At 35.3% G+C, this 26,359-nt stretch overlaps 1 pseudogene; it reads right to left on the bottom strand.

Moving 5' to 3' along the window:
- Window positions 1-5,163: 5,163 nt before the first annotated feature.
- LOC149119433 (putative vomeronasal receptor-like protein 4) overlaps window positions 5,164-26,359 on the bottom strand; it is a 62,591-nt pseudogene continuing 41,395 nt past the window's right edge.

Genomic DNA, 26,359 nt, shown 5'->3' with positions numbered 1-26,359 from the left:
ACTGAGCCAAGGCGCAGGCTGCCAATGTATTAAAATGTAAAATAATTAGTTACAATAGTACAAATATTTTATAGTTAGCTTCAAGATAAATGACTAATACCAAATACATCTGAGAGCATTGTCTATTTTATAGCTATAGTATATAGACACATAAACAATATTTCTAAAATACACTTGTAATTCAACTATGAACTTAAGAAATTAGTGTCTATAATACAAATTTTATGTTTTGAATTATGTTTGAAAATTGAGGTTTTATGATGAAGACACACAGAATTTAAGCTTGTCTTTATTGAAATATTATATGAGACTCTACACATTTTGAAGTATATTTGGAATGAATATCATCTTGAGCAAAAGGATTTTAAACTTGATATTGATATTAATCTTAATTTCCCACAATACAAGTACATGTTTAATAAATAAATAACAATTTTGGTAGGCTACAAAGCAATTTCTCACCAGAAGTTTCTCAAGAATTTAACATTAATTGAAGCTCTATGTTTTATCCATTAAGTGACCTAGGCCAACAATGCCTGCTCAATGTCAGCTACTTAGGGTTGGCTATGAGAAAAGAAAGTTTTCAGTTTGCAGACATCTCCCAAGAGTAACTGTGTGCTAGGAATGGAATCTGGTAGTATAATGGTGATGGAAGAACTTTAGCCCCAGATTCCTGCAGGGAGACAGTTAATTGAGGTGGTCTTTTATTGAGTAAAGATAGAATCATTGTTTTTAGCTGCTTCCCAAAAGGGAGGCAGAAGAGATCAAGATGTTGTTGCTCATTTGGAAAGCCTATAATGAGAAAAAAAAAAAGAAAACCCAGTACAAATTCTTCTCTGAATATCTTCAGATGAATGAAGCTGACTCAGGTTGGCTGAAGAACATCCATTTGTGGTCTACATTATTATCCTGGTCAGACATCTCTGACCAACAGTAACCATTGGCTGTTAGCTTTTCTTTAGACCTCATTTTTTTCCTAGGCTATGCCTTTTTACTGTCTACCTTAGGGTTCACTCCTGGAGAGATTTTAAATGACCCATAGTGATACATGAGCTATGTTATCTTTATTTGCAGAGCAAAGCATTTGCACTTTAACTCCAGTCAGGGATACTTTTTGAACAGCCATGGTTGTTTTGAACCCGATTGTTAACTGGAAGTGGAGGGACACTCTCAACTTTTGTATAAAATATAGTAGTACCCACGATCTAAGGAGGGGAGAAAGACACGGAAAAGTAGGATCCTGATTCCTAAGGGTAATAGGCACTAGGGCTCTGAGTGCAAGAACAATCCAGTTCCCTTAGAGAGTTAAGAAAGAGTGAATAGGCCGGCGCCATGGCTCACTAGGCTAATCCTCCACCTTGTGGTGCCGGCACACTGGGTTCTAGTCCCAGTTGGGGCACCGGATTCTGTCCCGGTTGCCCCTCTTCCAGGCCAGCTCTCTGCTGTGGCCAGGGAGTGCAGTGGAGGATGGCCCAGGTGCTTGGGCCCTGCACCCCATGGGAGACCAGGAGAAGTACCAATGGCTCCTGCCATTGGATCAGTGCAGTGCACTGGCTGCAGCGTGCCAACTGTGGTGGCCATTGGAGGGTGAACCAATGGCAAAGGAAGACCTTTCTCTCTCTCTCTCACTGTCCACTCTGCCTGTTAAAAAAAATAAAGAGTGAGGAGACCAAAGGAAAAGAGATGACATCAACATTTTTCATTAAGTAAGACTCCGCCATTAATTCACAAACTTGAAAGTGCAAATGATAAAATATCAGCAGTTGATCCAAATTTAGATAGGTGTATCATGATTTAAATGAGATCAGGAAGAATTTGCTCCATGATAAATGTTATAACAAAAAAGAGACAATGCCTACCAATCATCATCACAGTTCTTCACTACTAGAAAAGCATCCACTAATTGCAGTAACATGATGTAGAGACATGGTCTCAACTGGGAAATTTGTGAAATATCTGGAGACATTTCAAGCTGTCACATAAGGGACTGCACTGTCTTTTAATTGGTAGATGTCACCCTTCATAATACAGTACTTTCCTGTGCTTCAACTAAGTTTATCCTGTTAAAGATGTGTAGGGTGTTCAGGTGGGAATTTAGACATAGGAAAAAATATATACTTGCTCCACTTTAGAGTCTTCACCTCTTAAAACACTTTTGCAAAAGTACGGGATTTTTTGTATCATGAACAAAGTTTTCAGAGAAGAGTGGGCTTGGAAAGCAGAATTTTAAGAAAGCACCTGATATCTTTACCTTGTGTTATGGTCTGTGTTTTCCTCTCCCTTAGATTGTGGCTAGCTCTAACTGATTGAGCATGCAAAAGCTAATAAACTGGCACTTGCATTGTTATGGTCTTGTATATCAGGAACCAGCTGGAAAATTTCAGGGCTTCCTTTTCTATCTGGCTTTTGGCTTTGGATCAGCATAGCTCTGGCCTCTGAGAACAATTGGGGAGTGAACCAGCAGATGGAAGATCTCTCTCACTTTCTCTTTCTCTGCCTCCACTTCTCTCTCTTTAAAAGTATCATACAGTTTCAAATGCATCAAGAGAGAAAAATAACAGAAATTAGCCATTTCCATTGATTCATTAAAAGTCAATCAGTATGTAAACAACAAAGAACTGCATGAACATAAATAATTTTCAGTAATTTATTTAAAAAATGACTAATTAAGCAGAGAAATAAATGAGAAACATATCATCCAGGGAACAAAGGATGAATTTCTATTTCAGAAATCAGATATGAGTATTTAAATAGAAAGATTACGTATAAAATTTGTCATTAAGTCCCTCACAGCAGAAATGCACCAGAGAAAATTTTCTGGGCACTGTAATGACAATAGAAAACATAATGTAAAATGTAACCACAAAAGCTGATATGTACCTACATGTACATTTAATGAAGACTGTTTAAGTTAACTTACAATTTAAACAAGAAATTCAGAAGGATTATTTTTGTAGATTAATGAGAAGGTTAATGAGGAAAAATGATGATAAAAGATGAAATCCTCATGTCCTGAATTGCACATCTCTTCCCTCTCTTATTCCCACTCTTATATATAACAGCGATCACTTTTCAGTTAAGTTTCAACACTTGAGAATAACTGTGTATTGATTACAGTATTCAACCAAACGTATTAAGTAGAACAAACAAAAAATACTAAGAGGGAAAACGTATTAAGTTGTTCATCAACAGTCAGGGCTTTAGTTAATATATGCTAAACTTATCTTCTGTATATAAAGAGAATTGAAAATTAATCTTGATGTGAATGGAAGGGGGGAGAGAGAGGGAAAGGGGAGGGTTGCAGGTGGAAGAGAAATTATGGGGAGGGGGGAAGCCATTGTAATCCATAAGCTGTACTTTGGAAATTTATATTCATTAAATAAAAGTTAAAAAAAAACATCTTAAATACAAAAAAAGATGAAATCCTGAATTCAGAAAATAAGCCCACCAATATTAATTTAAAGCTAGAGCAAAACTAATTCTGAACTTGTATATAGGTACCATTCTTGACAAGGAGTGTAATATTTCATAGGTTTGTGAAGAATATGAAATCAGTTTTATAGTGTTAAAGTTATATTCTATCAATAATCACTACCCTGTAGTGCATTGGTGAGGAGGAGTGTGTTCCAAATAATAGGAAAAGGGGATTTCTCGTGAAATATTGTTGTCTAATTCAGAAAATCTATGTGAAATGCCATTCTCTATACTATTGATAATTGCACTTTTGGAGAAAAATGTTAGCAACCTAGATTGGAAAAAGGTAAAATATTCAATGCTATTACATTCATTTGTCTAATAAAATTGGAATAAAATTTTGGGGACTCCCAACGACAAGGAAAATGGTCCAGGGAAAATAGCAAATGAATAAGCAAATATTCCATTCATAGAAGATTCACCACAAATATGACAAATTAATTTGCATAGTTCATATTGGAGGGATCAAAAGGCATTAAAAATAACTAACTTCAAAATTTCCAAGATTATTTCTTACTTATATGAGAATCAATCTTTACATTATTTTTCATATGAGAAATAATGTACCAAAATGAAATTCCACATTACCTAAGCTTCAAACACATGGATTATATTTTTAACATGTAAGTCAATATAATGGGGATCAGGAATCACAAAAAATAGCATTAGCATGAAAATGACAAGAAACTATATGCATAAAAAGGCATGTTTGGAAAAAGAAAGTAAATAACTAAAAGTATAGTGAATCTACTTAATATAAAACATGTTGAACATTATACAGTTAGTGCAGTCAAATACAATGAAGTTAGATTCATACAATTTTTAATATAAATTTACATAGACAAAGGTTAGAATGAAAAGGAATTAAATAACCTAATTGTTTCTCTGAACTATGGAAACAAAATAAAAGACAATATTCTAATTATTTATATTGTATAAGTTTCAAAACTTGACCACAAGACAAAATCCATGAATTCACAAGTTGATTGTGTAAAAAGTGAAAATTTAATAAAAATGCTTAACTAATATTCACACTTTGTAACATCAAAGAGGAAAACAAGATTGACAGAAGTGAAAAAAGAGGATTACAGTCTACAAAGACAAGAGCAAAATTCCCATAGTTGTATAGTGTGAAAACAGAAATAAATATTGACAGATCACAGAGAAACTGTCATTATTGTAGAATTTGATAGTGATTTCATATGCCTTCAACAAAGAAAACTAAATTTAAACTACTTTCTGCAGTAAGAAGATCATTTCTTTACTTCTTAAAAGAAAAGAAGATCTTGGGATTAGGTACCAAAAGAAAATTCATAGGTGCACACACCAAAAAGAGAAAGAAGATTTCTTTCTGCATTAAGTTAAGAAAGTACAAAGGATAAAGCTTCAATTCATGAAGACCATTGAACTAAGAGAGGCACATGGTCTTTGGCGTGTCAAAGTAAAAAAAAAATTAGATGCAAGTAAAAAATACAAGTAAAAATCCACATGTATAGATTATACTTTAAAATCTTGAAATTTTAACTTTATTTTTTTAATTTTTTTAATTTTTAATTTTAATTTTTTTAATTTTTAAAATAATTAAAATTTCAAAATATTTAAAATATTACTATTTTAAAATATTTAATGGATGTTATGATTTGTTTTCAGATTTGTTTCATCAACTTGTTAAAATGGATGTCATAACAATCATGTTTGTAGAATACCAATTATTCTTTTATCAGCACTAATAAGCACAAAAGGACTGACAGTGACATAGACATTTCCCACAAGTCTCTGGACACCCAGGACAATTGTATCATATTTCCACAATATGGTTGAGAAGGATAACATTATAATATCCACACAGTACATGATCACGAAAGAAACTCACAACAGCAGGACAGTATTGGTGGCCCTTTTTGCTAGAGAGATTCTTGGTAAAATGCTCATGCTGTGAAGGTACTCAGATCTTCTCTGATGATGATTAGCTAGGAAAATCGCCATGTATGCATTGCAGAGAAGCATGATTCCTACAAAAAAGATATCCTGTGACAATGTGAGAATAAAAAATATTTCCATGAAGATAGAGTTCATTGAGGAAAGTGAGCAGTACTTACTGACATGGAGTAGATGGGTAATGTTTGAATGAGCTACAGTGTACATTATCATGCTACTCTTGGAGGACAAGTTCAAGGACCAAAAACAGAAGAAAGCATGGATAGCATAATTTGTGAGTTTTTGCTTAAGTCTTATGAAGGAGGTGCTGGGGCTGATGGAAATGACCTGAATGATCCTAAGGAGGCAGGTGGTACAGATGGAGAGACCCCTCATCAACCTGATCATATAGAACAAAGCCTTACATTTTACATTATTTGGAAAATTCAGTGACTTGAACATGTCTGCAGATAAAATATCCAGTGTAGAGAGTAGCAACACTATGCGGACAAAAGCCAGGTGACAGATGGTCACATCAGTAGGCTTAGGCCTATGAGTGTGGTAGATTGTGAAGATGTGGAAGAAAAGAAGGAAGGCATTGGCTAAGATTCCAATTCCAGCTTGGAAAAAAAAAACATATTTCTTAATAACATAATTGGAAATTTCATTGATCTTAACAGCATAGAAGAAACATGTTAGATACCTGAAAATCAAACAAAAAGGTGACCTATCATCAGTAGTTTTTCTGTCATGAAAATAATCAAAAATCATTTTTATTTTGCCCACTTACTTCTAACAAATCCAGTTTATTTTATATAAATTCTTGGTAGTAAAATTCTGAACTACCCTCTACAATAAATGAAGTTTTGTCCCAACATCCAACATCGATTTTCTGAACCCTTTGAATATCCCTCTATTTGTAGATTTCAAAAACTTTTGCAACAAAATAAATGTGTTTTTAATTTTGTTTTCCTGTAAACTTTTTGAAGCATTCTGTTTAAACACACACACACACACACACACAGAGCAAACAAAATTTGTATTCAGCAAAGAATGGCTGAAGTAGAAAATTCCTCTACAACCATATCACCTGCATGAGTAATGTGTCAAAGGACACATTTTCCAGGTGATTAAGCACTTGTTGAAATTTCTTCAAAGGCTAATATACCAAACATATTTATGTATCAGAGCTGAAGAACTTATTGTTCCATAAACATACATCTGCACCCTCTGGACAATATAGATCCAGGAAAAGCCCCAGGATCATATTGACTAAAGGACTATTTCCATGTTTGAAGGATCATAATCAATTCTATTCCATTAATTAATGTTAGCATGGAGTAATATCTATGCAATTCTTATAGCTGTATATGTATATAATTGCATTGATCTACTCCTACTACTATTAGCAATTCAGTAAGAGACACAATAATTACATAAACAAGTAGATAAGTGTTTAAATATTTTATTCTTACTGCATAGCAATATTTGGATGATTCTCTCTAACTTGTATCCTTCATTCTGTAATTGCCCACCATTCCCTGAAACAGATTTGATCTCACAGATCTTCAGTTGCTCTTTTTAAAATGAAGCTCTTGGGTAACATGCAGCCAGAATGAGGGAAAATCATGGTTGATGTGGAAGGTCATTAACAGATGAAGTACAATCACTTACATAATTTATTTTGAAGAGTTGTCTAAATTCCCCAGATTAGGTGGTCTATACCATATGTAAGAATACAAAAATGATATTTATTGTATATTTACATTTTAAACTTAATTTAACATCATAAGTTTTTCTGTGAGTAATCTGACAGTCTCATCATTTCATGATCACTGAATTTATAATAAAATTCTACTGATGTGTGAGAAATGGAATAGAAGAAAGTTTGAGCATGGTCACCTATAATTCTGTCAGAGTGTAAAGAATAATTGGGTCCTTTATTGAACAAGGTAACTACTTAAAATCTGGATGTACAGCTCAGTTATCACTCTAAGAAGTGACAACCTGTGGATACTTGGTCTGAAGGTGAAGCCCATGAACAGTCTCAGGATACAGAAAGTGTGGACAACATTCATTTGCTTTATTCCGGCTTTCAACTTATATTCCAATGCACAAAGGTAATCCTGGATCACAGTGAGGATAATACCACAATTAAATGAACCAGAAATCAAAAGATTGATAAAATTTCTGGGCTTAGGTTAGACATTCACATAAAACAAAAGAACTGTAATGACAGACAGAAGCCACCTGCACAAACTCAAATGCTATTTTTAAATGCACAAACACACACACATAAAGTGTGTGTGTTTGTGTGTGTGTGTGTGTGTGTGAGAGAGAGAGAGAGAGAGAGAGAGTTATCTTCCACCACTGGTTCACCCCTCTAGATGCCCACAAATAAAGAAAATTTACATACCTTAAATAAATTTTTTAAAAATAAAATAATCTTTAAAGAAAAAGTATCAAATTATGTTTTCTTTTACTTGTTTATTTAATAAACTTGAATTCTACAGCATGTCCATAATCATTTATTATTCCAAGAGCTTTCTGGTTCATTCTTTGAAGTTTTCCAAATAGAAATGTGTGTCTTCTGGGAACATATTCTTATCTCTGTGCAGAAACTCCAGTAGCGATTACAGTGCTGTCTTGTGGTTCATGGTTTTCTGATGTTATTAGATAGTTTAGGATATCTTGGTTAAGATCTTGGATGAGGATGGATGAGTATAATACCTTCATTAGGAGGCTGGAGGGAGTCCTTATGTTGTTATTCCAGATTGCAAGTCATATCAAAAAATAAATGAGAAGAAACTCAGGACAGGAAATCCAAGGATAAGCCTGGTATGATGATGAGAGTGCACTGAGCAGTTATGGGGCAATGGGAGCTGTGAGATATAGGGATAAGTTATGTGTGCTGTTAATGGACTCTCTCCAGGACCTTTGCATACACTCCTCTAAGTTTGTTTCTCTTGACAATCAGGCTAGCGTCACATTTACCTGCTTTAGAAAATATTTATGTATGCCAACTGCCATGATTTTAGACCTCTCAGGTACAGTTTCTCATTCCTTAATTGGCATCATCTTTTTCTTTTTAGGGTGTTAACTTCATTTGTGAAGAATCAGATAGTCCTAACCTTCATTGGGTAAATGACCTGGTCCTGCCCTGTTAAAGTGGGAATCTTTATCCCCAAGCTGTGGGGAGACTGAAGCTCACAGTAACCTCTTCAATTCAGCCCATCTCCAGCCCCCAGATGCCTGAGCTGGAAGATCTAATGCTTCCCACGAGCATGTGTTTTGTCTTGTGAGCAGTGAACTCTCAAAACAGTGTGACAACAAGCCATATTTCTGTTTTTCATACAATTTTGTGTTTTGCCTGGAGTCAATAATTATGTTAGCATAATTTTCTGTGTACTTATCAGGTAACTGCACATACCACAGCTACTATGCTGTATGATACACACACTTTATGAGGTGTCTGTAAGTATTGCTAAAATTTTCTGAATCTAGGTGCTCACATGTTGAATAAAATATTAGCACACTAGGCAGCATAACATTTTATTGCTTTAAAATCCCAAAATTTTCATTATCAATTTGAATGCAACTTTAAGAACTTTATATCTATATCTTTATATAGAATTGTTACTCCATTACTGATTTTATCAAGTTAGCTACTACATCCTATATTCAAAATCAAACATCTTCTATAAATGAGAAATTTTCTCATTTTACCTTAGACTTTATTATTCCTACCTGAATAGCTAGCTAAGAAAACCCTACTTTATGACCATCCTAACACAGATACCATGAGTTTCTTTATCATTATATGATCTTGCTCTAAGTGCTGCAAGTTGTCCTAACTCAGGTTAACAGGATTTAAGCATTGGAAGGCCAGCAGAATTGTTATCAGTAGTGGATATATGTTTGTTTGCTTTTTATATTCTTGGATCTGTTAACTAACTTCCGTTTTTTTAAATTTTCCAAAATGTATCATACCACATTTTTGCATTTCAGCAAATATGCATGCATATGTTTGTCTTTTAATTATGGTACACCCTAAAATATTCATTATTGGTAAGGGGAATCAAAGCAGAAAATTACTTTGTCATGTCCATTAGATTTATTTTTTTAATTTTTTTCTTTTGTTTTATTATTTTTATCCCATATTATCAAAATTAATAAGCTCACCAATCTTTTCACTACAAATATACGATTGTTCTTTTGGGCCTTTACATTTTAACATGATAAATTCACTGAAAATTGTTTGACTTGTCCTAGCAACTTCCATCTTCATGGTCTATCAAATCATTTTAGGATGATATGCGCTTTTACACATTTGATGAAATACCTTTTTCACATGTTTATTTTTTAGTCTCACCATTTGCCATTCACTTTAAAATGCCCATGCATTGGATTGAGACACTATTTCCACAGTTTCAAGATTATATGTGGGAATATGAGGGGAAGGAGGAAGAAGAGTTGGAGGGTGGGAGGGAGGAGAGGGTCATATTGCCATGTTCCTAAATCAGTATGTATGAAACACAGGAAACCTGTATATATTAAATAAAATTTCAAAAAGAAAAAAATATTATTGCAATAAACTGGGGCTGGAAATGTTGCATAGCAGGTAAAGCTGCCACCTGCAGTGCTAACATCCCATATAGGCACCAGCTCATGTCCCGGCTGCTGCACTTATGATTCAGCTCTTTGTTATGGCCTGGGAAAGCAGTAGATGTTGGCCCAAGTCCTTGATCCCCTGCACCTGTGTGGGAGACCTAGTGAAACCCCTGGCTCCTGGCTTCAGATAGGTGCTGCTGAGGAGTGAACTAGCAGATGGAAGGCCTGTCTCTTTATCACCTTCTTTCTCTGTGTAATTCAAATAAATAAATCTTTAAACAACAATAAAAAAGAAATAAACTGCTTATGATTCCCTTGTTAAATGACTGCAACATTTCTGTATTTTAAATTAATTTTGACTATTTAATTTATATCCATTATATCTTCTTGTGAACCCATTCTGCTCCTATAACATTCCCCACTGGTATACCCAGTAGTCAAAATATAATACACATAGAAAAATGAACATTTATCTATTGTATTTGAATTTATATCTACCACCTGACTAAATACTCAACCTAATTTATGTCAAATCTAGCACAAGAAATTTCAGGGTACATTATTTTGCTTTGTCTCTGGTAAGGCATCATCTGTCTAAATTCTAGAAAATGCCTGAGCAAATTTCATGTTCATACTATTTGAGAACAATCTAATGCCACTTCCATCACTCTTATTAGTGTCTTTTATAGCCTTTATGTATTATCATGAAGCTTTAACATTTCATGAAGGGCATTAGGCTATTTACTTGTTTGGTCTTTGAATTCATGGAGCTCACTTTTTTTGGAATGTTGAAGCAACCCAGCATAACAAGAATAAATATCATTTGGTCCAGATGGATGATCTTTCCGATACATTTTGGAGTTGATTAGCTAGTATCTTGTTGAAGCGTTTTGCATCTATGTTCAGTCTTGTTTTATTTTTTTCAAGTTTAATTATTTTTTTCATCCTACTAATTTGGGGTTTGGGTTTTTTTCTAGGTTTTGTGATGCATTGTTAGACCTTTCTAACTTCTTGATGTACATGCTAATTGCTGTAACATTTCCTTTTAACATTCCTTATGCTGGATCCCATAAATTTGGATATATTGTGTTGTTATCTTAATTTGTTCCTCAGATATTATTATTTCCATTTTTCATCCACTGTTCAAAATGGACATTTGTTCAATCTCCTTGTGTTTGTAAACTCCACAGTTGTAGGGTGAACCTGTACTATAGGTGTCAATTAGGTTCCTTTGTTCTGTTAGGAGATTAGTCATATTTCTTCATTTAATTTTGAATATTTCATATGTGCATTGACAAAAGGTAGTTGTTAAAGTCCCCCATTATTATTTTTAAGACTTACTTATTTATTTGAAAGGCAGCATTACAGAGAGGCAGAGGGAGAGAGAGAGAGAGAGAGAGAGAGAGAGAGAGAGAGACAGTCATCCATCCAATGGTTCAGTCCCCAGATGGCTGCAACAGCAGGAGCTATACTGATCCAAAGTCAGAAACCGGGAGTCTCTTCCAGGTCTCCCATATATATATGGCGGTGACCAAAACTTACAGAATCAAATTACTTCTCAGTAATTAACCAGATAACCAAGCCAACAAAGTAACTGGAGACCTTTGAAGGAGAACAGATCAACACATATGAGATGTTTAGAATGTAGTCACTGGGCATACAGACACAGGAGAAAACCCTGAGATGTGGTAATATTGGTTCCAGAAACATAAGGAGGACAATGGCTATAGGTAAATGGCATTGAGGCATCTGATAAAGACAATTGCCTCAAGCATTGGCATAAAGATATCTAAAGTCTTGCATGATATGGAAGCTCAGGAAATAAAGTCACTCCATGGTAGGCTCAAAACCATTCTGAACAAGGAATGTAGATAACTGATAGAAGATCAAGACTACATGCAGAGAGGCTGGAGCACACAAAGATCATCATTGAATGCAGAGTGGAGACAAGCAAAGAAAGTTCTGCTATAGACACAGGGGTGGAAACTCATATGACTGGCACATGGTGTAGGCACAAGCGATGGTAGGAACTTTTGAGAGCTGATATAGATGATAGATTTTAAAAATAACACAATAGCAGCTCTTTCTCCTGAGCATACCTGTGTTGCTTGTCAGTGTGCCTTCTGCTTTAAATAAGTCTTGCCTCTATTCATTTTCCTTAAATCTCTTCCTTGAGTCCTTCTGGATAGGGGTCAGTACAAAACCTAAGAGACCGTAGATTTTGAAATAGATGATGAATGGTGACTAATATTCTGATAAGGTAAATCCCAAGGAACAATAAACCATGCAGTTATCTGAGCCTTTCAGGAAGGAAGGAAGACCACATGCTGCTGAAAAGAAGAGGGTGAAGGGTCTCGGGAGGATGGGGTGACAGGTGGGGTTAGTGTTGAGGTCTGGGAAGGTGCTGAAGGTCGTGTAGAGCTTGCAGGCCCTACGAATGCTTCAGACTTTTACTCTCAAGTAAAGAAGGCACTGAAGGAATTTGACCTCACTTCAATTTCACAGAGATGTCTCTAGTTGCCTGCTCTGGGTTTCAGGAGGGAGGCAGCTGTGTCCAACCATAACCTGAAGGATTAGTCCAGATGAGAGGTGCAGGGGCTTGAGAGCAATTGTGGAAAGGGAGAGGAACTCCTGCGTGTCCACCATGATGCATCCTTTCCTCAGACTTCCATCAGTAGCCCCAACTCACTGCAGTATTGACATCTCTGATGTCCTCCTCCTTTCCTGTCCAAAACCTTCTTCATGTGTTATTTCCTATCCTCTTCATACAAGCACTTGCTGCCTAAATCCAACACCTCATCTGTGAAACCTTCTAAGAGGCAGTCGTAGCTTGTGCCTGACCCAGCTTCTCTAAGGAAGCTTCTAACTTATGCTTGGGGAGAACATACAAACCAAATCCAGACTTTTCTAGGGCTCTAAAAATAAAAAAAATTAAATTAAAATAGGACAACAGACAACTCGAGTCACAGTGAAACAGAACTGTAGGTTTAGGACATCAAAATTGATTATGATGGTAACTATGACAGTACAATAGTTTCCATGTTGTCACAATTTATGTTGCCATAAAAAGTGTTTTATGACTTTACGATGATGTTTATGTTTTTGCTAATCATACATCACACTTTATGGCATATACTTGATTAAGAATTCACAATGGATTTTAGGACATCACACTTATGACATAGCAATTGTTTATGACATCCAAACAGTGGTTTATGACATCACAATTATTACAAAACAATAGCATATTTATGATATCATGATCGTGGTTTTAAGAATAAGATATTGGTTTGTGATATCACAATCAACTTTTTTTTAGCATTTCTACTGGAAAGGACATTATAATGATGGATTTATACATCACAATAAATTTGGACATCACAATGTTTTTAGGACCTTAGAGTTGATTGCCCATCTCTTTGGTGATTTAAAACATCACAATTGCATATGAAAACACTGTTGGTTTATGATATCACCATTGATTTTGACATAAAAATTCTTCATTACAGCATGATGGCTTATAGCATCATAATTGATTATGCCATCAAAAAGTTCATTTTATTATGTCACAGTGGTTTTATCTCTTCAAAATCGATTATGATTTCATACCATCAGATTATGATGTAACAATAGTGGTTTATCATATCCAAATTTATAAATCAGAAACATTAGTATGAAATTATGATTACAAAGTAACAGTGATTATTTATAACACCACAATATTTATATGATGTCACATTTGATTTTGACAGCCCAATTATTTTTAAATTTTTACAGTGTTTGATGTATGGATATAAAATTGTTTAGGACAGTAGAATGTTTTTTATGGCATCACAATTGAATTTTATATCCTACTGAAGTTTATAACATCACAATTGATTATGAGAAGAAATTGGTTGATTCACAAAACTGCCATGGTGGACTTACGGTGTAATGATATTAGTTTATGATATCACAATTTATTTTGACATGACAACCATGACTTATGACATTACAATTTCATTCATTACATCACAAAAATTGGAATTTAACCTCCCAATGGTAGGGTTACTGTATGACAATGTGAGGTTTATGACCTCACATTGATTTCCTGACATTATAACTGATTTCTCACACAATTGTTTTATGACATTAGAATTTCGGATTTGTGACATCACAATTGTTGCTTATATATCACAATTCTATGGCATCAGAACAGATTATGGCATCCCAATGATTTTTAGAACATCATAATTGATTATTACATAATATTGGTGGCTTATGGCATCAAAAAGATGACATTGCAATGGTATTATGACATCACACTAAATGTCAACATCATATTGTATTTATGAAATCACAATGGCAATTTTATGACTTCAAAGGTTTATTACAGTACAATGTATTTATGACATCACAGTTATGGCAGTAAAGTATTAGTTTATGAAATCACCTTATATTTTGATGTCATCATTGTTTACGACATGATATTCTGTTTTATGACTTTACAATTGCCTATATCACAATGGTAGTTCTTAAATTTGAGAATTTATTTGTGCTTGTAGTATGATAAAAATGTGTTTAATATCTGTCCCCAATTTCTGGTGTGAATATATTAAGGGTTCAAACAAATTACATCCTAATACTGTGACTTTCATTTACTGAGAAGACAGAATATGCCTTTCTGTTTATGGATCCAATGAATTTTATATTCAATTATTTACTTTTGTTGAGAACTTCGATATTTGATAGTATTACTCTGTGTATCTAATATTAGCTCTTTCTTTCCTCCTATAAATTTTAATTTTCATGGTTATATAATCTGAATTTTTGTCATGAGTTCTTTCTTGTGATACACAAATAGCTTTCTGAATGTACATATTCCAAGGTCCACCAGGGTGACAGCTATTATGAAAAGAGCTATAAATATTTATAGCAAATATGCTGTGAAGTTCAAATGACTGTTGTGCATCAATAAGAAGATGTTCACAAGAATTTATTAATGAATTTGGGCTTATTTCACGTGTAATGATTATTATTCCAAGCAATAAGATGCTTCTCTGTATTGTATGTATTGAAGAAGTTTTCTCTGCCTAATAGTCCTTACCAGGAAGGTAGCAAGAATAGGTGCAGCTACAGATAATTTGGAATGAGCACCAGTCCGTGGTAGTAACAAGAGGGAAATAATGGGCATTTCCATGATTTTAAACGTTGTCACATTCCATTTTTGACACTTGTTTACACAATGACATTTTATGTTTTTTTGAAAGATTTATTTTTTACTTGAGAGTCAGAATTACTCAGAGAGAGGAGAGGTAGAGGTAGAGGTAGAGAGAGAGAGAGAGAGAGGGCTTCCATCCATTGGTTCACTCCCCAGTTGTCTGCAGTGAGTGGAACTGCACCGATCCAAAGCCAGGAGCCAGGAGATTCTTCCGGGTCTCACACACAGGTACAGGGGCCCAAGGACTTGGGCCATTTATACTGCTATCTCAGGCCATAGCAGAGAGCTGGATCAGAAGTGGAGCAGCCGGGACTAGAACCAGCACCCATATGGGATGCCGGCATTTCAGGCCAGGGCATTAACCCACTGTGCCATAGCACCGGCCCCTTATGTTTTAATCCAAGGAAATCACGGGGAAATAGTTTATGATGCTGACAGTGTATGACATAATCATGAATCTCTTCAACAACCCAAGTCTTATTTTTGTTGAGGTGAAACCAGTCCTGGTCTTCATGACCTATTTTATTTTTGCCTGTGTAATTCAATAGCCAAACTTGGAAAGATCTCCTGCACTGTATGGTGCACTGTTTCCTATTAGGTACTCCACTTAAAATAAGGAAAACTATGTAACATATCATTAAAAATCAACTTTTTAATTCAAATGAGACCAAGTTGAGGAGGTTGACATAATTCAAGTCTACAAAAAAGATGAGATATTATAAAAATTTCAGTCAGGCTTTTTTTGCTGTTTAGAAAATGTGTTCTTGATGCTAATTTTTCAACGTAAAGTTAGATACCAAAATATTATACTTGAATTGTAAAGAAATCATCACAAATAATCTGGAAATTAAAGGCATTGGATATAATTACACAAAATAAAATCTTAAAATTCAGTGCATCTGTTTTTGGAAAAAATAAAGGTAGGCAATAAATAGTAGCCATTGTTTAATAAAGTGGAATAAAACACACTTTAATGAAATAACTGATGGCACCTGAGCTTTTCAGGAACCCTGGGTGTGTGTATATCTTCACTAAGTGGAAAGGGATGTCAGGGATGATGTCATCATTCGTTATGTATTTCTACTTCTAATACATATTCAGCATAGTTTTAAAAATGTCTCAGGCATGGATTGTATGTGGTTGAAAAATAGGTAGTCTTTCCTTCTTGATTCCCCATAATAAAAAGATATATTCATGGTTCATATTCATATGTACAAGCATTAAGTATTCCAATACTGCTTGTTCTTAATTTGTTTGATGAATCTCTGCTTCTCTTTAATGTCACTTGAAAGATTTCAAAAGTGTCTTTTACTTCCTTGGTTAAGTTTATTCCAAGGTATTTGATTGTTTTTGTAGCTATTGTGAATGGGATTGATCTTAGCAGTTCTTTCTCAGCCATGGCATTGCCTGTGTATACAAAGGCTGTTGATTTTTGTGCATTGATTTTATATCCTGCTACTTTGCCAAACTCTTCTATGAGTTCCAATAGTCTCTTAGTAGAGTTCTCTGGAACCCTTAAATAAAGAATCATATCATCTGCAATGAGGGATGGTTTGACTTCTTCCTTCCCAATTTGTATCCCTTTAATTTATTTTTCTTGCCTAATGGCTCTGGCTAAAACTTCCATACTATATTGAATAACAGTGGTGAGAGTGGGTATCCCTGTCTGGTACCAGATCTCAGTGGAAATGCTTCCAACTTTTCCCCATTCAATAGGATGCTGGCCATGGGTTTTTCATAAATTGCTTTGATTGTGTTAAGGAATGTTCCTTCTATACCCAATTTACTTAGAGTTTTCATCATGAAAGGGTGTTGTATTTTATCAAATGCTTTCTCTGCATCTATTGAGATAAACATATTTTTTTCTTCTGCAGTTTGCTAATGTGGTGTATCATGTTGATTGATTTGCAAACATTGAACTATCCTTGCATACCAGGGATAAATCCCACTTGGTCTGGCTGGATGATCTTTCTGATGTGTTGTTGCTTTCTACTGGCCAGAATTTTATTGAGGATTTTTGCATCTATGTTCATCAGGGATATTGGTCTGTATACTTCTGGTATTAGAATTTGCCCCTATACACAGTGACTGATACAATTAGGTAAACCATGTAAATCCTTCTAGATTAAGAAATCATTTTGGCCATCTGCACAGCTCTTTTCCATGACAGGTTTTTCCTGTGACTAGAATGATATCAATGTCAAATTACTTTAATTGTCTCATTGAAAGATTAAAGGGAGGCTGGTGCCATGGCTCAATAGGGTAATCCTCTGCCTGTGGCACCAATACTCTGGATTCTAGTCCTGGTCGGAGTACTGGATTCTGTCCTGGTTGCTCCTCTTCCAGTCCAGCTCTCTTCTGTGGTCCAGGAAGGCAGTGGAGGATTGCCCAAGTCCTTGGGCCCTGCACCCACATGGGAGACCAGGAGGAAGCACCCGGCTCCTGGTTTCAGGTAAGCGCAGCGCTCCAGGCGCAATGCGCTAGCCATAGTGGGGGTGAACCAATGGAAAGGAAGATCTTTCTCTTTGTCTCTCTCTCACTGTCTAACTCTGCCTGACCCTCCCAAAAAGATTAAAGAGAGATTTTGATATTTTGAATTCAGTTACCCCTAGAATCATTGAGGTTAATAGCACACAAAGTTTCTGACCTTGAGTATGTTCCTAATTTAATGAGGCAAACCCAGTAGGCAAAGCACAAATATTCCAGTCATTGTTCTCCTCTTAAAGCAAAGTATTTAAATTTCCCATGTTTAGAATCTCAACTATACATTTGCCTCCACTAAATTTGAAACATACTCAAGGTCAGAAACTCTGTGTGCTATTAATCTCAATGATTCTTGGGATAACTGAATTCAAAATATCAAAATCTCTCTGTCCTTAATGTGTTGTCCAATGTGAATTAATGCTATAACTAGTACTCAAACAGTGTGTTGTCCATCACATTAGGTTATATATGAAATTTCCAATAATTATCTCATGTCAGCACATAAAATGTCTCAGAAATTAAAGCTTTTGGGATTTTGTGCTTAGGAATATGCAATCCAGAATGTTGAAGCATTTACATTGAACTATTTCATTTATGTCCAGAATTACCAAACGTGTTCCCTCTTTCAGTAGCAAAGGCCTTAGTCCCTAAATTTCTTCCCAGAAGCTTGAATCACAACTCTAGATTGAGTCTTTCATACTCATTCCTGGTCTCCATGTCTGGGTTCCTGAATCCAAGCATTTGTTCTTAGATTCAAATTGTTTCCTGGGATCTGGGTACATCCCTTCAATCCCCAGTCCTATTATCCAGGAATGACTCTACAACTTAAATTCATGATTTTGTCCCTGGGAGCATCCTCTAGATAGACAAGGCCCACATTTATAACTTGGATGTGACTCCACATCCTCAGCTTCCACTTTGAGGCTTAGTACACTGTCTCCTGCACTAAAGTTCCTACATGCAGAATAGCCCTTGGCATTCACAGACTTCCATCATGCATTTCATGCACTGCAGTCTGGAGTGACAGAACTACAGCGGTTTTGCACCCTGTGTTAACTCTTACAGGCAGATGATGGGGAAGGTGGACTGATCCTCTGTGCACCAAATGGGTTCAGCTGGGTAAGGGAAAAGGGTGCTTTCTCTGTGCTTATATTTGGTGCTTCTTCCTTTCTCCTTGGAATTACTCTCACGCACAAGTTCAAAGTTACATATCAGCTCAAATTGCAGTCAAACTTGCTGTCCCATGGAGAAACAGTCTCCCAAGAGAACTGTCAATGCCCTGGCACCAGTGGCCCAGTTGAACAGATTAATATAGAATAAATCTCTCCAGGTGCAGCTGTGGGAACATCAGAAAAAGTTATGAAATGGGACTCAGCATGGGGATCTGATATGTGACTGAGCTGAGAAAAAAAAAACAGTACATGCGGAGGTGGATTGGATGAGCCAGAAGGAACAGAAGGCCTTTTCAGAGAAATGAAGTTGAACTCATTTCCTCCTACCCACAGGGAAAATCCCACCAATGCTACAGCACTTGCCATATGAACTGCTCACATTGTTTATGGCATCACATGAATGGTTTATGATATATGTTTAGAATATGACGACAAAATGGTGGATGATATCACAATGGTTTAGGACTTCATAATGGGTGCTTTATAACAACACAAATATTGTTGTTAACATGCCATGGGTTGATTTATGATGTCACCATATTTTATGACATTAAGATGATTATTTTAAAATATCACAATGGTGAATAATATCACAATGTTTTGTGGTACCACAATGGTTAGCTTATGATATCTCTGTCTGGTTTATGAAATCCCAACTGTGAATGGCATCGTGATGTTTTATGACATCAGAAGTTTTAATTTATTACACATGGTTTGTGACATCATGATGTGAGTGACATCACTGTAGTTCACAACATCACAATGCTTTTTCTAGTGCAGCACAATTCTGAATGTTTATGATACCACGATATTTGGTATATGGCATCAAGGAATTGAATGACATCACAGTGTTTTGATTATGTCTCAGTGGTGAATGACACAAACTATTGTTTAGCTTTATCATCTCAATGTTTGTTTCATAACATCACATTGGTGAATGAACAATTTTAAATTCATGATGGTTTATGACATCAGAATGTGATTGACCTAATTTCACTCCATCAAATGGTTGGTTTATGATATCACAGAGTTGAAAGGGATCACAAATCTTCATGACATTGTAGTGTTTGTTTTATGACCTCACAATGGTACAAAATATTACAAATGTTTATGATATAACTGTTTTAGAGATTAAAATGGTAAGTTTATGGCATTACAGTGCTAAATTATATCAAACTTTATTATTACACCACAATGGTTTAAGACAACAAAATAATTCATTTATGATATCACAGTAGACTAACCACAAATATTTATGGTATCACAACATTCAGCCTAGGACATATCAAGTGATGGGAATGTACATAAAAATTATGAATGACATCATAATATTCCATGACAACACAATGATTGCCATATGGCATGTCAATGATTGACATCACAAAATTTATCACATCATGCAATTATAATAACTCACTAGTTTAGTGTGTCAATATGCTTTTTATGAATTCACAATTGATTGTATCAGTGATAAGTATATTAAAACAAAATGGAAGCTGGCACCACGGCTCACTAGGCTAATCTTCCACCTTGCAGTGCCAGCACACCGGGTTCTAGTCCTGGTCAGGATGCTGGATTCTGTCCTGGTTGCCCCTCTTCCAGGCAAGCTCTTTGCCGTGGCTAGGGAGTGCAGTGGAGCATGGTCCAAGTACTTGAGCCCTGCACCCACATGGGAGACCAGGAGAAGCACCTGGCTCCTGGCTACGGATCAGCTCGGTGTGCTGGCCACAGTGCGCCGGTCGCAGTGGCAGTTGGAGTGTGAACCAATGGCAAATGAAGACCTTTCTCTCAGTCTCTCTCTCTCACTGTCCACTCTGCCTGTCAAAAAAAAATTAAAATTAAAAAAATGGAGGTATACAACATCCCAATTGATTGATGCATTGCAATTGTAGCTTTAGAATTCACAATTATTTCTATGAAATTTCAATGTTTAGTTTATGACATCAAGATGGACTTACATTACAATAAGTTTATGATATCACAGTGAATTTTATGACACATTTGATTATGATGTTACAACCTTTTTGATGCCACAATTGATTAAAACATCATAAATGCAGTTTGTGACATCACAATTGTCTGGTTGTGATATCACAGTGCCTTCATAGCACCTCAATAGTTGTTTATAACATCAAAATGTGTTATGATATTACAATTTTTTATGACAATCCAACTGGTTATGACTCAGCAATGCTAAGTTTATTACAACACAATTAGCTTTTTGATATCACACTTGAATAGGCATCACAGTGGCTTTTGTTGCATCATAATTGTAGATAACATCACAACACTCACTTTACAATATAAAAGTTGTACTTTAATGCATCACAATTCAATACAACAGTATTTCAGTGATAATATCACAAGAGTTTTTACACGATCATAATTCCTAAATGGTTTTTATGACTTCACAATTATAATGTAACAATCATAGCATCATGATATCACAGTGGTGGGTTATCACATGCCAACTGATTATTATATAAAAAGCAATTTTATTTCATAACAAATGATTGTTTCATCACTACGTTAGCTCTATGATATCACTGTGATATTTTGATTTTACTGTAAATTTTGACATGGCAAATATTTTTCATGAAATCACAATGCCATTCTCATGACATTACAAATATTTCTAGCAACATAATGATGTTTGTCTTCACAGTGGATTATGACATAACAATTGTAAGTTTATGACTATATTTTTATTTAATCATAATTGATAATGACATCATAATGCAATATACAACATAATTTTATGATATCATAATTGGTTCTGACATTTCTAAGATATTTTATGGTATTATAATGGCTTACAATATCACAAATGTGGTTTATGACACCAAATTGTGGCTTATGACATCAAAGTGGTTATAACATCACATTTATTTTGATTATATCACAATGGTAGTTGTATGAAATAACTATTAGTTTCTAACATTACAATTATATTTATGGCATCAGAATTGATTAGAGCAACAATGTTAGTTTTATGATTTCAAGACTCAAGTTTTTATGACTTCACAGTTTATTATAAAATCACATTTTTAGCATTACAACATCACAATATTTTATGACATTGCAGCAGATTTTCACATCCCTGCTTTTGATGACATCAGAATGCTGTTCAGAGCATTGTGATAGAATATGACATTGCAAATGAGGCTTATAATATCACAATTGTGGTTCATGGCATCACAACAGTGACTCAGGACATCCTAATTATAATATCACCAGGGTAGTTTTTGACATCACGTTGATTATGATTTCATAGTTTTGGATTAAGACACCATAATTGATTATGATATTGCAATAGTATATTTATGCTTTCACAAAAATTTTATCACATTGAAATCCATTACAACACCACAATGGTTCATTAAGACATCACAATGTTAGGTTTTATGACCAAAATTTATGGTGAACTCACAATGTAATATATTATGCAATTAGAGCTTATGATTTGACAATTGACTTTGATATCATGGGTCACTTTATAGCATCACAATTATGGCCTAATGATGGTACTTTTATAACATCATAATTTATTATGACTGTTCAATTATTGGTTTGTAACAACACAATTGAATGTTAATACATCTCATCAGTTGTTTATAACATTGTAGCTTTATTACATAATGATTATGTTGTCACACTATATTTCATGGCAACAAAACCACGTATAATCACAAAGTTAGTTTGTGACATCACAATTGATTACAACATATCATAATTATTTTATAATATCAAAACTGTTTATATCAACAATACATTTTAGGGTACCATAGGTTTGGGTAAATTAAATTGCTTTTGATTATGATAGCACAATTGTGGGTTTGATATCACAATTATAATGTCACAATGGCAAATTTCTGATATCACATCATACTTGTGTCATCACGATTATTTTATAACATCATAATTGATTATGAAATCATGCTACTTGCATTATAACTTCACAATGGTAGTTTGATGGCAATCTAATGTTAGTTTATCACATCACAATGATTTTATGACATCAAAATGGATCATGACATTACAAAGAAGATCTATCATATCTAATTATGACAAGTGTTCTATGACATAAAAATTGATTATGTAAAACATTGTTAGGCTTTTCTTTACATGAAGGTGGATTATCACATTGAAATTGATTATGAAAATAATGGTTGCTTTATGAGATCACAATGGTCTGCTTTATAATCACAATGTTGATCTATAATATCAAAATGCTTTTGTGACATTAAAATTGATAGACTCACAAAGGTGGTTTATGACATTACAAATGCTTATGACAAAACAATGGTTTAGACATCACAATGGTAGTTTGATGGCATACCGATGCTGGTTAGTTCACAGCGGTTTTTAGACTTGTACATGTCATTACAATGATTATGACATCACAATAGTGCTGTATGTTAAAATTCATTAAGAATAAATATTGGTTGACCTGTGACATCACAATGAACTTTATAACATCACAATTGACATCAAGTGCTTTTTTTTTAATCTTTTATTTAATGAATATAAATTTCCAAAGTACGACTCATGGGTTACAATGGCTTCCCCCACCCATACCGTCCCTCCCACCCACAACCCTCCCCTTTCCCACTCCCTCTCCCCTTCCATTCACATCAAGATTCATTTTCGATTATCTTAATATACAGAAGATCAGCTTAGTATACCTTAAGTAAGGATTTCAACAGTTTGCTCCCACACAGAAACATAAAGTGAAAAATAATAGATGATTTTTTTAAATGATGATGAAATCAGATCAGACCTATTGTCATGTTTAATCCCAGTGAGAGTCAAGTTGGGAATTGAAAATTTCTTTTTTCTTTTTTTTTTTTTTAAAGAAGATCAGTTTAGTGTACATTAAGTAAAGATTTCAATCGTTTGCACCCCCATAGAAACACAAAGTGAAATATATGGTTTGAGTACTCGTTATAGCATTAACCCTCAGTGTACAGCACATTAATGACAGAGATCCTACATGAGGAGTAAGTGCACAGTGACTCCTGTTGTTGACTTTACAAATTGACACTCCTGTCTATGGCATCAGTAATCTCCCTATGCACCAGTCATGAGATTCCAAGGCTATGGAAGCCCCTTGAGTTCTCCGACTCTTATCTTGTTTAGACAAGGTCATAGTCAAAGTGGAGGTTCTCTCCTCCCCTCAGAGAAAGGAACCTCCCTCTTTGAAGACCTGTTCTTTCCACTGGGATCTCACTCACAGAGATCTTTTTGCCAGAGTGTCTTGGCTTTCCATGCCTGAAATACTCTCATGGGCTTTTCAGCCAGATCCGATTGCCTTTAGGGCTGATTCTGAGGCCAGAGTGCTATTTAGGACATCTGCCATTCTATGAGTCTGCTGAGTATCTCACTTCCCATGTTGGATCACTCTCCCCTTTTTTTATTCTATCGGTTAGTGTTAGCAGATACTAGACTTGTTTATATGCTCCCTTTGACTCTTAGTTCTTTCATTATGATCAATTGTGAACTGAAATTGATCACTTGGAATTGTGAGATGGCATTGGCACATGCCACCTTGATGGGATTGAATTGGAATCCCCTGATATGTTTCCAACTCTACCAATTGGGGCAAGTCAGCCCAAGCATGCCCCAATTTATACATCTCTTCCCTCTCTTATTCCCACTCTTATGTTTAACAGGGATCACATTTCAGTTAATTTTCAACACTTAAGAATAACTGTGTATTAATTACAGAATTAAACCAGTCATATTAAGTAGAACAGACAAAAAAAATACTATGAGGGATAATGTATTAAGTTGTCCATTAACAGTCAGGGCTATGCTGATCAAGTCACCATTTCTCATAGTGTCCATTTCACTTCAGGAGGTTTCCTTTTTGGTGTTTAGTCAGTTGTCACCGATCAGGGAGAACATATGGTATTTGTCCCTTTGGGACTGGCTTACTTCACTCAGCATGATGTGTTCCAGATTCCTCCATTTTGTTGCAAATGACTGGATTTCGTTGTTTCTTACTGCGGTATAGTATTCTAAAGAATACATATCCCATAATTTTTTTAATCCAGTCTACCATTGATGGGCATTTAGGTTGGTTCCAGGTCTTGGCTATTGTGAATTGTGCTGCAATAAACATTAGGGTGCAGACCGCTTTTTTGTTTATCAATTTAAACTCCTTTGGGTAAATTCCAAGGAGTGGGATGGCTGGGTCGAATGGTAGGGTTATATTCAGGTTTCTGAGGAATCTCCAGACTGATTTCCATAGTGGCTTGACCAGTTTGCATTCCCACCAACAGTGGGTTAGTGTCCCTTTTTCCCCACATCCTCGCCAGCATCTATTGTTGGTAGATTTTTGTACGTGAGCCATTCTAACCGGGGTGAGGTGAAACCTCATTGTGGTTTTGATTTGCATTTCCCTGATTGCTAGTGATCTTGAACATTTTTTCATGTGCTTGTTGGCCATTTGGATTTCCTCTTTTGAAAAATGTCTATTGAAGTCCTTGGCCCATCTCTTAAGTGGGTTGTTGGTTTTGTTTTTGTGGAGTTTCTTGATCTCTTTGTAGATTCTGGTTATTAACCCTTTATCTGTTGCATAGTTTGCAAATATTTTTTCCCATTCTGTCAGTTGTCTCTTCACTATCCTGACTGTTTCTTTTGCAGTACAGAAACTTCTCAATTTGATGCAATCCCAATAGTTGATTTTGGCTTTGACTGCCTGTGCCTCCCGGGTCTTTTCCAGAAATTCTTTACCTGTGCCAATATCTTGAAGGGTTTCTCCAATGTTCTCTAATAACTTAATGGTGTCAGGACGTAGATTTAGGTCTTTAATCCACGTTGAGTGGATTTTTGTGTAAGGTGTAAGGTAGGGGTCTTGCTTCATGCTTCTGCACATGGAAATCCAGTTTTCCCAGCACCATTTATTGAATAGACTGTCCTTGCTCCAGGGATTGGTTTTGGATCCTTGATCAAATATAAGTTGGCTGTAGATGTTTGGGTTGATTTCTGGTGTTTCAATTCTGTTCCATTGGTCTATCCATCTGTTTCTGTACCAGTACCATGCTGTTTTGATTACAACTGCCCTGTAGTATGTCCTGAAGTCTGGTATTGTGATGCCTCCAGCTTTGTTTTTGTTGTACAAGATTGCTTTAGCTATTCGAGGTCTCTTGTGCCTCCATATGAATTTCAGCATCATTTTTTCCCGATCTGTGAAGAATGTCTTTGGTATCTTGATTGGTATTGCATTGAATCTATAAATTCCTTTTGGGAGAATGGACATTTTGATGATGTTGATTCTTCCAATCCAGGAGCATGGAAGATTTTTCCATTTCTTGGTATCCTCTTCTATTTCTTTCTTTAAGGTTTTGTAATTTTCATCGTAGAGATCTTTAACGTCCTTGGTTAAGTTTATTGCAAGGTATTTGATTGTTTTTGTAGCTATTGTGAATGGGATTGATCTTAGCAGTTCTTTCTCTGTCATGGCATTGCTTGTGTATACAAAGGCTGTTGATTTTTG

Source organism: Oryctolagus cuniculus, chromosome Y, assembly GCF_051225735.1.
Source record: "Oryctolagus cuniculus isolate XC-2025 breed Fujian yellow rabbit chromosome Y, ASM5122573v1, whole genome shotgun sequence".
Lineage (NCBI taxonomy): Eukaryota > Metazoa > Chordata > Mammalia > Lagomorpha > Leporidae > Oryctolagus > Oryctolagus cuniculus.
This window is presented reverse-complemented; position numbering and strand designations above follow the sequence as displayed.